Below are 12,333 nucleotides of genomic sequence, written 5' to 3'. Positions count from 1 at the left end.
GCATGTTCTCCAATCACCGGCATCTGAATGAAGTGCCCGTCAAGGTTCAATCAATCCTTGTCAGTCATCTCTGCTTACAGGTTCTGGTGGTGACAGGCAGCATGGACGGACCACTGACTTCTCCCGTCTCTGTAGCAGTAACACATTCAGCCAAAATAATAATAATAATAATAATAATAATAATAATAATATGACTCACAGTGGCATTGATTGGTCTGAGCTCCCTTCCAGCTCTCCCTGATGTGGATGTTTTTGCATCTTTAATACAGTCTTTTCTTTTTCTTTCTTTCTTTTTTTTTTTTTGTGATGCTAGTGTAGCTGTTGGAGGTACATTGAGTAAAACCACAACATTTTTTTAGGGAGATACAGATTATGTCCTTTAAAGCAGCTCCCAGCAGATAACTCACCAGGGTAAAAACTCGAAGACTTTTGGGTGAGGCGACCCTGGGTTCTGTCCGCCACTTACCTGACAGCTGTGTGAGCCTGGGGAAGTAACGCAGCCCCCCAGTCCGTGTCCGGGGGCAGAGCGGCGGCACTGACGCAGCTGCGCACCGCACTGTGGTTGCCAGGGGAAGAGCGTGCGGCCTGGCACCCAGTCTTCCTGAATGTGAGCTGGCACTCTCGGGCACAGTCACAGCCTTTGTTATAATTTGTCATAAGCTCCCTCCCCTTGAACCACGAGTGTGGATCTGAACCCTGATTTCTAATGAGAAGTTCCCAGAGCCCGAGTCACAGGGGGGACAGTGACGCCCTAGATCCGTTCACTGAGTTGCCCCAGGCCACAAAGCTGGTAAGAAGCTGAGCTGGAATTAAAAGGAAGAATCTCTTTTTCTTCTTTTGGTGTTTAAATCCTCTCCTCCACCCTCTGCCCCTCAAAGTATTAATGAGTTCAGTGTTTTGAAATGGGGCCTCTTATACTTAATTTGTCATGTGAATAGTTCTAATAAGTTATAATGTGAAAAAGTCTTCTGGTTTATTTGAGCCAAACTGACGACAGTCGCCAGGAAGCAGAACCTCAACGGGTTCAGAAAATCCTCTCGAAATGGCAGTTTCGCAGCTTATTTTATACTTTAGTATTAGAGCAGGAGGTGTTCAGGGGTTACATGAAATCCACTGGTGGTGGATTGGGGAGCGGGGAGGAAGCAAAGCAGAGACACCTCTGAGAACGAATAAAAAATGAAGCAGGGAGACACACGCTTCGCCATCGCTGGGTGCGGGGTAGTCAGCAATGGGTGTTTACAGCCCCAGGGGCGGGCCAGGGCACAGGTAACAGAGAGGGCAGGCGCTGTGGTCCCCTGCTCTGGTGGCTGGTTGTGCCACCCTGAGGCGTCTGGAAAAAGAGACACCCTGACATTTCAAAAGTAGGTTATCTTAGATGCAAAAGCACAATAGGTAGACTCTCTTAAGGTACAGACTGACCTTGGTCAAGGACGCTACAGGCCTAGGATGTGATTACCTGCCATGACCCGCTTTTAGCAAAGACCATCCTTTGCTGTCTCTGAGTGTCTAGGGCCCGCCCTGCAGAGCTGCCCTGGGCTCTTGAGGGTCAGTGTGTGGCTCCCTTTGCCTCCACACCAGGGTCGCTTGAGTTTATACACTTGATCTTAAACCGCATCCCCATGGACAGCCCTGCTGCCTGCACTGTTAACTTCCTAACACATCCACACGTTCTCTAAGGGGTCTTGGAGAAAGTTAACCCCCTGAGCTACTTACTAACCCCTGGGGAAGGTGTGGAGCTCCAGGTTCGGAGCAGCCGAGGTTTAGCTGTGGGCTTGTTAACTGTGTTTTGTGCCTGTTGGTCAGCACCCATCACCCCAGTTAAGCCTGAGATAGCTTAAGACTCCACCTCTCTGAAACGGACTGTGGGGTTAGGACACGGTGAAGGGCACTCCAGTCATGCATTCATTCATTCAGCATATAGTGTCCTGAACCGAGGATTATAATCGATCTACGTTCAGTTAGAATCACCCGAGGTTCCAATTTAAAAACTGGAGGGACAAGGGGAAGGAAGCCCTAGCCACCGCAGGCATGTGACGCAGGGAGAGCGGGAGGGAGACGCGCCTGCCAGATCTCCGAGTGGAGTTCCAGGGTGGCTGGGCGGCGGGGACGAGGCCGCAGGCAGTGCTGGAACCGGGCCTGAGGACGACACCGTGCTGCAGCTTCACGCACAGTCTCAGTGAGCATCCCAGGCCGAGGCGTGGGGGAGCGCAGGGGGACTAAGGACAGGGTCACGGTGTTGGAGGAGGGCTGCAGTCCCCGAGCTAGCCAGCAGACACTGAGTGGGTCGGGGCACACGGAAGTCCGAGTCGCCCGGACCTCTCGGAGAAACGGGCCCAGGGCACAGCAGCGGGGGGCCTCCTCAAGGGACCCCCAGCACAGCTGCAGCGGGACCAGGAAATGCCAGCCCATGAGTGAGCAAGCAAGTCGGCTCTGGGTTGCCTGGCAACCCAGCCAGAGAGGTGCAGGGAGGAATTATAATGAAAAACCACATGCAAATGAAGTAAGTTGTAATTAGGGGGAATGGCAGCCGGTGGGCCCTGGAGGAAGAGCTGGGCGGGGGAGGCCAGTGCAGCAGACAAAGGAAGAGCTTGGCATTGTGGGAAAGCGGCCCGGGCCGGTGCACGGAGTGCCCAGGTCCCTGGGACCGGCAGGCCTGGCGGGCCTCCCTGGAGGGTGGTGGCAGTGAAATGAGGTGCATGCACCGCCCAGCCTGTCACGGCCATGGCCCCATAGACCAGAGAGCAGGGCCGGCTCCTGAGCAGCTAGAGTTCTCTCCATCTAGACGCCTGTCTCTCCGAGACAAAGCCAAAAGTTGGCTTCTAGCACAGTCAGCCACTCACTCCTGAGGACCCCAGGTGGCCAGGCAGCTGCCCCCACTCGCCTCACTCAGAATCTTCTCTGAAAGCCAGTCTCCCATGTCCTGACATTTAGGGAGCTGCTACCGCCTGGTCCCTGCAAACCACGAGGACACGGCCCCACCCACCGCACAGGGCTCCCTGCAGCTAGTGGATGCCACACTAGAAAATGCCGCACTAGAAAATGTGAGAACCTCTCCCCACCCCCGGGTGCAGGGACTTGGGGGAAAGCCTCTGTGTGGGAGACCAAAGCCAACAAAGAGAAAGAACCATCCCAGAGTAACCGAGAATTAAGGGGCTGAGTGTCCGTAGCGGGACTGGAGGAGATAATGCGTTTGTAAAACAAGAACAGACACACAGAGAAAGGCCTCCCAGAACGGGAGGGAGAACCTGCCGCAGTGACCAGCAGCAAGGAATAGAGGAGCAAGTATCTTGCTGGTAAGGAGGAGGTGAGGAGAGGAGAGGGGAGGGGAGGGGAGGGGAGGGAGGAGGGGAGGGGAGGGAGGGGAGGGGAGGGAGGGAGGGGGGGGGGGGAGGGGAGGGGAGGGGAGGGGAGGGGAGGGAGGGGAGGGGAGGGGGAGAGAAGCAGCAGCAGCAGCAGCAGCGGCGGCAGCAAAGGCGGCAGTGTTCCACGCAGAGGAAGGCCCAGGAGGGGGATTGATTGCTGGGGGCGGCAGCAGGGCCTCAGAGGTGCCCGCTGCCCCCCAGCAGAACTGAGAGCTGCAGCAGCGGCTCACAGCCCATCCCCACCCCCAGCCAGGAAGGGCTCCATCTGCCCTTTGCCCGCGGGCCAGGGGCAGGTTGTCTCGTTTTCCTCTGGCTAACCCCACTTGTCACTGAGTCTTCACCCCCCAGAACAGGATGGAAAGAGCAAGGCCTTGTGTTCAGGTTCACAGCCCGCCTCCCCGTCCAGGGTGGGCAGAGGGGCCGGGTGGGGGGTGCCCGTGTTTGTTTTCCTAACTGATAGATAGCCCGGCAGGGTGACCTGCCTCCAACCACCCGAGCAGGAATGCGTTTCTATTGTTCTGTCTCAAGAAGCGACCTCAGTGTGCAGTTCAGGGTTGGCCCTGGAAAATACTAGTCATGAAAACTAAGACGCGTCCAGGGACCCAGCTGATAAATGCTCACTAATCACTGCGTCCTGGGAGCCAGGATGCCGACTCCCACTGAGTCAGGCCACAGTGGACACATGCTGCCGGTCACACCCGCCTGGCCCACGTGTGGACACAGGTCAGTGGCAGGCAGGTGGAAAGAGCCAGGCAGACAAGACAACCAAAGTCCTGCAACACAAACAGCTGATGGGGAAACTGAGGCACAGAGGGGCTGCATAATGGAACTGAGGTCACACGGGTAGCAGCGGCAGCACCAGAATTTGCCAGGGGGTGGGAAGAGGGGGAGGGGCAAGGGACCAGGGCCAGATTCTCAGCCTGTCCCCCAGGGGCCCCTTGAAACTTCTCCGCTGGGGTTTGATGAAGACATGCGGGGAGCCGCCTGCAAAACCTGACCCAGTGGGTCACACGGGGTCTTTCTGGTTTTGAAAGTCTGGCTGAGGTTCGCACAGCTGGGTCTGTAAGAAAGGCCAGTCTCCCAAGGGAAAGCCCAGGCCAGTGAGCTGGCGGCCAGGCTCCCACGGGGCCGAGAGACAGAAGGAGGGTGGGTCCCGAGCAGACAGCGGTGACAGCACAGCACATGGCCCTGGCTTGCGCCAGAGGGGCAGGGACCCCCATGCCCCTGTCACTCTAGCCGTGTAGAAATATCTAAGTTGGTCTCTTTCCGTGAATTTAGGGGAGGAACGCCGCGCCGGCTGAGCGAGGCAGGCAGTGGTCTCTGAGTTCTTCACAAGCCTGTCCTCCGGCGCCAGACCTCAGGCCGCCCAGGCGCCTGGCCGAGCAGACCCCACACTTTCCACACTCTCCCAGCCTGGCTCCTTTGCACAATGGCTGCTGGTCCTCCAGGGACAAGTTGGGGAGTGCTGGGTAAGAGGGGCCGAGGCCCCAGGTCCGCCCTGCCTCCAGCCGACGATGAGCCCTGGGTTGGTTGCTGGCGCTGGGCTGCAGGGGGGCTGACTGGTCTGTCAAAGTTGTTGGTCCCATTTTTCCTGGGATACCTGAGCCGGAGGGAGACAGGAGAGGTTGCTGTCACGCTCCCCCACAGACATGCAAACAAGCTCGCTCCCTCCGGCAGAACCTGGGGCAGATGGTAGATAAGGGAGGGCCACGTTGGGTAGAAATGGTGGGGCATTTTTGCAGTTCCTCATAGCTTTCCCCTGGCCGACTGGATTCCGCCCCGAGGGCACTGTCCTTCTCCACTTACAGCTTCAGATCACCAGTTAGTTTCAGAAAACCCAGACCCTGCAGTCTGTGAAATGGGCCGTTGCGAGTTCACTTTTCTGCCCTGGCTGGTGTGGCTCAGTGGGTTGAGCACAGGCCTGTGAACCAAAGGGTCACTGGTTGGATTCACAGTTGGGGCACATGCCTGGGTTGGGAGCCAGGTCCCAGGTAGGGGGTGCGCAAGAGGCAACCACACATTAGTGTTTCTCTTCCTCTCTTTCTCTTTCCCTTCTCCTCTCTCTAAAAAATAAAAATCTACATGAAAGAAGTTCGCTTTTCTTTTTCTGAGCCGGGAGAGCGGAGCTGTCTCCCCAGTGTCGATAGTCCAAATGTTTCAGAGCCATCTTCCCCGGCTTTGAGGATGGGAAGGGGTGAACAGGGGCCCGAGCTGTTAACACCGGCAAGTTGTTGGCTCTGGTGAATTTTGCTAACATGGGAAGGGACGTGATAGTTTTGGAATTTGAAATTTGCCATAAAACAAGGTCTCCTCCCCCAACCTGGGCACCTGCCAGGGCCCCACTCCAGCTCTGGGTCCAGGTAATGTCTATGCAACCCCCCGGGCCACTCCTGTGTGGCCCTGTCTCTAACGGCCCCACCCGGTTTCATTGCTTCCTGGACAGCCAGCCAACTAGACCAGGTGCTTCCCAAGGCCAAGGGCTGTGTCTTGCCTCCGAGGGACACCCTCACTTGGGTGCAGGCACATGGCTCCTTCCTGGAGTCACCACTGCCCCTCCACCTCACCTTGACCGTGACCCGTGCTTTTCAGACCCCAGAACGGCAGCTACCACAGCACGGGGAACACCAGTGAAGAGAAAGGGGTGCTCTGTGGCGTGGGGGACGCCGCTCTGACCCAGGTTTGTGCCGTTGGAGAACACTGACTGTCCCTTTGAGCTTCCTCCCCCTCTCCTCTATTTCTTTCCCAGTACATCCCCCACAAAGGACAATTACGAAGTCCTCTTACAAGGACATTCCCGGTGGCGGATCGGAGGAAACGCCACTGAATCGGGTGTGACTCTTTGTGCGAACACCGTTCTTAGCCGTCTGTACTTGTCTGTCTGACTAGATTCCTTTCTAACTGCTGGCACCGAGGAATCCCGACACCCTGCCACCTGAGCTAATGTGGATACATGGGCTCTCTCCTCGGCACGTCCAGAACTTTCCACCCACATCGACCGACCCTTCGTGAGCACGCAGGACAGGACGTCCACCGTACGGCCTTGCACAGGGGCGCTGAGATTCCTACGGTTTTAAAAGTCGGCTAAGAAAATAGATCAGCATTTCGGTTTCTCAGTGAGAAGTCGCTGGCCTATGTGTGTGCGTGTGAGCGCGCACACGCACAGGAGTGCATGACACACACCGGTGAAAGCCGTGCTATTTGGTTAAGACGGAAGGCATTGTTGGGGAGGAAGGTGGGGGGATTAGATGTTGATACAGTAGGTGTTTCCAAACGTCAGCTTTCAATGGTGATGGGAAGGAAAAGGAAAGAAGAAAAATGGCCCCTTCAGAATCTCTCAATTCATCATCCTCCCTTTCGCAAACACTGAAGAAAGCCGGAGAAGCGGGGGGCCTTCCCTGGCAGGCGCGCCTGGGTGCTCAGGGAGATGAAGTTCGGTCCGATGTCAAGGTTACTAAGGAAACGCTGTATGCTTATGAACAGCAGAGCAAACAGACATATACCACTCAGGTAAATCATTAATTCATTAATATTATTAGTGACGGGATCTGGAGAGACTCACGTTCTCCTTCTTTCTCCCGAGTTCTCTCAAGTTTTCTTTCATCGCAAAGCAAACACTCGGCTGGCCACTTCACGGATCATTATTCCCTCTTCGCCTCGCTCGAGAGGCGCAGGAGGACTCGCTCTTGGGTTTTAATGGATCAAAGAAAATGGAAAACCAGGCAAGAGAAGTGTGCTTGGCCCTTTTGGTTTTGTTTTTTAATCGGCGGCTGTGGTTTTTGTAGAGAGTGGGGAATGCATTAAGGGTGGTTTGACTGAGACACAAAGCACCTTTGGGCTGGACAAACAGAGGTGAGGGGAGGCAAGGCCTCACTGTTTGACTCACCATTGTGCTGGCTTTAATGGTGGCTTTTTCAGTGGCCGGGTCCCCTGGCCCAGGGGTAGGAGGAGGTGGTCAGGGTTGCCAGCCACAGGGTGCTGTGGGTGCAGAGAGCTGAAAGTTCTCTGTGTGTTGGTGCAAACCCTGTGGGGACACAGGCCTGGGCCCTGGGCAAGGTCAGAACCCCCCAGGAGGCCAAGGTTATGACAGGAGTGAGCACCGTGTTATTCATGGTCGCCTGAGGAAGTCACCCTTTCCCCTCTGGTGCCCACGGGCCTGGGGAGGTACGAGCGAGGCGGACCGTCCCAGCCGGGCTTTGGCTCAGGCTGTCCTCTGGGGTCCAGCCCATGTCGTAGAAACAATGCTCGCACCATGCCTCTTCCTCCTTTCAAGATGCCAGTCTGAAATGTGTCCCTGATTATTGCCACCCAGGGAGCGTGAGATCGGAGACCTGCCACACGGACACGCCTGGGGGCTCCGAGGACGCAGCCCATGTGGGCTCCTGGGGCTGCGCCTTCCAAGCTGTGTGACCTGAGCTAGTTGCTGAATCTCTCTGGGCTTTGGTTTCTTCCTCCATAAACCAGGGAGGGCCCACCATAGCACCTACTGTAAAGGGCTGCCCATAGCACAGCCTGGAAGGATCCGTCTGCATTGCTAACGTTGCAACAGCAAGCGGGGCAGAGGCCAGCAGGGTGGCGGCTCAGCGGGCGATGGAGCCGCTTTCCGGTCCCTCAGAGCCTCCAGATGACATTAAATGGGGCCCCTCAGGCCTCTGTCCATCCCCTCCCTTTAGGCCCAGGAAGATGAATTTTGTGTCCCCATCATCCAGCAGGTTCAGAGAAGTGTCACAGTGCGGTTCCTCTGTTTGGGGGCAGAGGCCTGCTTGCAGGCCGAGGTGAGGATGGGCACGGATGTCTAGTGATCGAATAAACCTGGGCGTCTGGGGCGGTGCGTCTGTGAAGGGAGACAGCGAAGCCACAGCCAAGCATGCACGGGAGCCGGAGCTGCCCGGAGCACCAGCTGGGAGCAGAGGGGTGCGGGCAGTTTCTATTGGTGGGACACGAAAGGCGGGACTAGGGGAGGCTTCCTGGAGGAGGAGGCTTCTGAGGTTGAGTCTTGAATGGAGAGCTGTGGGCAGGGACTCAGGAAGCAAGCAGGCCAACCCAGGGAAGTGTGGGTGCCGCAGGCCAGGGGACGAGGGAGTGCCGCTTCCCTCCTCTTCCTCCCCACTCACACTCTGGGTCCTTGGAGACCTTCGGACAGCACACCAGGAGGTGGCTTCCCTGCCAGCCCCTAAGGTCTGCGAGGGCTACCCTGTCCTAACCCTCCTAAAGCCTGGGGGCTGCAATGGCCCCTGGGAAGTGCTGTGGGTTCTTCTTCTGGGCGCTGGGGGCAACAGTGTCCCCTGCCTCGGGGTCAGCCGTGATGTGGCTTCTCAGACTTGGTGGCCCTTGGTCCCAAGCTGCTGGTGAGCATCAGTGTGGGCAGGTCCTGGGGGCCAGGGCAGGGGTGGGAAGGCTCTGGGCCGAGTACCTGTGCCCCAGAGGGAGGGGTGACGGAGGAGCTGGTGCCCGGATTTCTCAGCTGAGCCTGAGGGCTCCGACTCTGAGACACATGTTCACCACGGCCCCTTCGCAGGGGGTGCTGCAGGCCGCCTGTGGGCTCAGCTGGGTGCTCTGTATTTATGGCAGCCACACTCAGTTTTGAGGGCAGCCTGCATTCCCATCTGCCCAGAGTGTGGGACCCAAGCCTGGGACCTTGCCCGCACTGTCCCCGTATAGAGCATTGCCTACACTGCAGAGGAGGATGGGCGGGCACTCCCTGCCCGGTCCCGGGCCTGTTCAGAGCACTCCTGCCCTGGAAGAGGTGTGAGGTGCTCCCCTCCCCTGTTCTGCAGGTAGAGCAGGTGGGTTTCAGAGAGGTTAGCGGACGTGCCCAGAGCCACACAGTGAGTGCGCTGCCACGGCGGCGGGCCCAGAACCATGCTCCTGAGCACCCCGAGCCCTTCCCACCCTACTCAGCTCAGTGCGTGGACAGTCCCAACATCCTCCCCCGGCCGCAGAACGTCTGGGCTCAGTGGCATCCACCCATCCCGTAAACATGCTGGGTGACCCGAGGGACAGCGGCCCTGGAACCTGGGCTCCAGCGGGGACTCGGGCTGGAGCTCCAGGCCCACCGGCGGCATGGTGTGGCCAGCCTGTGGGCACGACATGGGGACAGGACAGGGCAGGGTAGGACCTCAGCCCAGGTGGCCTCGTAGATTCAATATTAACACAGTCCTGCCCTGGCTGGTGTGGCTCAGTGGATTGAGCACCGGCTTGCAAACCAGGGTGTTGCTGGTTCAATTTCCAGTCAGGGCACATGCCTGGGTTGCGGGCCAGGTCCCTAGTTGGGGGTGTGTGAGAAGCAGCCACACATCAATGGTTCTCTCCCTCTCTTTCTCCTTCTCTTCCCTTTCTCTAAAAATAAATAAATAAAATCTTAAAAAAACCCACGGTCCTGTTCATGAAAGCAACAGAGTCCAACTTGCGCTCTGGGTTTGTGTGGAGGCGCCGCCATGGCCGCTGTCCACCCTGGACAAGCCAGGCCGCACAAGGGAGGGCTGGACCAGCCACCGCCGCTCACCCCGTGGTTCTTGTTTTAGTGAACGGCCAGGTCACTGAGGCACGAAGATCCGGGCCAGGAGGTCAGGAGGGGCCCGCAGAATGTGCCGTTTTAGCCAACCCTGCCGGTGATGGAGCCTGAGGCAGGCGGTCTGCGGACCGCACTCCTGGCCTTGGCCCAGGGCGGCCTTGCCTCCCAGAGGTGGCCAGGCTGCCCGAGGAGAGCTGGGAGGTCCTGGGAAGATGGGGCCGCTGCGGCATCCCCCTCGCCCCCGGAGTGGTGTCATTGACCCATCCGCAACGCATTCTGGAGCTGTAGACATTTCAGAATCACCAAATAACGGGGCTCAAAATCAAAATCCTCCCCTTCCTCCTATCCCAGAAAGGCCTATCTAGTCTGGACCCCAGTGGGGACAGAAAGGGATCTGTCCCCACCATCTCCTTTGTGTGAAACTTTTTGAGTGTGGCTACTGTTTTTAGAGTGATGTTTCCATTGTCCTTTTCATAAAAGTAACAGATTCTGTGTTCTGATTTCATGTAGCAAAAACTCCCCCAGATGGGAGCGAGCAGGGTGATTGGGGAGGTTCATCCACATGCCCATGTGGGGGCCCGAGGAAGGGCCCGGTGGGTGAGCGTGGAGGGGCAGGGAGGTAAACCGAGGGAAGCCCTGCCAGAGGCGCCCACATTCCGCCCCTGCCGCCGCTCGCTCTCCGCATTGCTGACAGCTCCGAACGGATTCTTTCCACAGGGAATCAGCCCAGACGACATGAACAGGCTCGTTTTATATCAGAAGGCTGAATTTTAACTGACAAATTGGACAGGTTCCCTAAGGCAAGGGTTACTAAGCTTTGTCATTCTCACTGAAAATGTGATTTATAATATATTCCTATTTGCTAGACACTCCTGTTCCCAGGAATGAGGGCCTAGTGCGGAAATGGGAGGCCCACTTAATATCGTGAGCCCGTACAGAAACCTACTCCCCCAGCCTCCCGGGGCGTAAAACAGGTGTGCACACCTCGAGATTCCACACAGCCCAGTGAGTTTAATTTCATTAAGTTTAATGATAGTTTAGGCAGGCAAACACTTAAAATTCAGGACAGGGCAGGATCAACCCAGCATTTACTTTAGGATTTTCTATTCTAGAGGGAAGACCTAGGGGCTGGCAAAAGGACTCATTCCCTGTACTTCCCGTGGCTGAAAATAAGCTCAGTATTTGTTGTTCCTTTAAATGCTGACAGAATGTATTGGCTATCAGAGATCAGTCTTCACCTGCAGGCAAGCTTCCTCAGGGACCCTTTGTAAAAAACCACACGCAAAAAATCAGCGTAAACACCCCCACTTCTTCGAAGTGGCTCTAAGCTGAGTGGGCAGGGGTGGGTTTGATCTCTGTATCTGATTGCTTAGCAGACAGTAAGCGGCCACTTTTTCAGAGTCTCCGTATCACGAGACTTCCTAAAAATCTCCGAGGGGGTAACCCGAGCTCATGAAAAATGACCCCAAATGTCAATAGGACAAAGCCTCCCTTCCAAGATGCAATTAGGGAAGCTTGGAGCAGCCTTTCATATCTTACTTGACAAGCATCTTTTTCTTTGTTCTACATGCTCTGGGGGCTTCTGCAGGGCCTCGCCATTGAATGGTTAAAAAAACATGTTTCTGTAATAGTGATTGTTTAAAATTGAATCTAGCTTGTAGGAGTGTTCGTCTTACCCAATATTTTTGTGAATGAAAATAAGACCCACTTTTCTTGGCAACACGTGGCTTTTATTTAACTGCACGCATGTGTTTGAGTTCCTAGGTTCTTTACTCAGAAACATGAAGGACAGACTGACCGTGTGAGACAGATGACGGAATCTTTAAGTTCCATGGAGAGACATCCAGAGTGCGGGTCCCAGGATGCCAGAGCTGGTCTGGACTTCTGCGCCACATCGCTGCAGAAACGTGAAACACCAGTGGGGAGTGTGCACGAAAGGGACGTGGGTGTTGTTGGGACGCCTCATACTCTGGCAGGCTCGACAAGCTCTGCACTCGTGCCTGGGGGCTGGACGCTCTTTGTGTGCCTGGTGGGGGCGGGGCATCCAGCGCACCCGCGGAACTTGCAGCAACTCGGTCTCCAGCCACTAGGTGTCAGTATCAGCCGCTCTCCTCCAGGTGTGAGCACCGAAAGGTCTGCAGACACTGCCAAAGGTCCCTTGGGGTGGGGGTGGGGGACAAAGTTTGTCCTGGATTGAAAACTACTTTATTAAAGAATAAAGGAAGTTGGGCACAGTTAGCCCAAAACAATAATATTTACAGGGAACATGACAGCTATTTGCAGGCATCGCATTAAAATGAGTTATGCTGAATTGCTTCGGAAGGCTGAACAAGGACAAATGGGATAAAACTGTAGAGGCCAATTTTGACTGAGGCTCAGGGAGAACTTTCTAGAAAAACTGTGCCACTCCCAGTCACCAAGGTGCTTATGGTGTTTAGACGGGGCTAGAATTCTAGCTCG

Source organism: Artibeus jamaicensis, unplaced genomic scaffold, assembly GCF_021234435.1.
Source record: "Artibeus jamaicensis isolate MK-2021 breed Jamaican fruit bat unplaced genomic scaffold, CSHL_Jam_final contig_233, whole genome shotgun sequence".
NCBI classification, from domain to species: Eukaryota; Metazoa; Chordata; class Mammalia; order Chiroptera; family Phyllostomidae; genus Artibeus; species Artibeus jamaicensis.
This window is presented reverse-complemented; position numbering follows the sequence as displayed.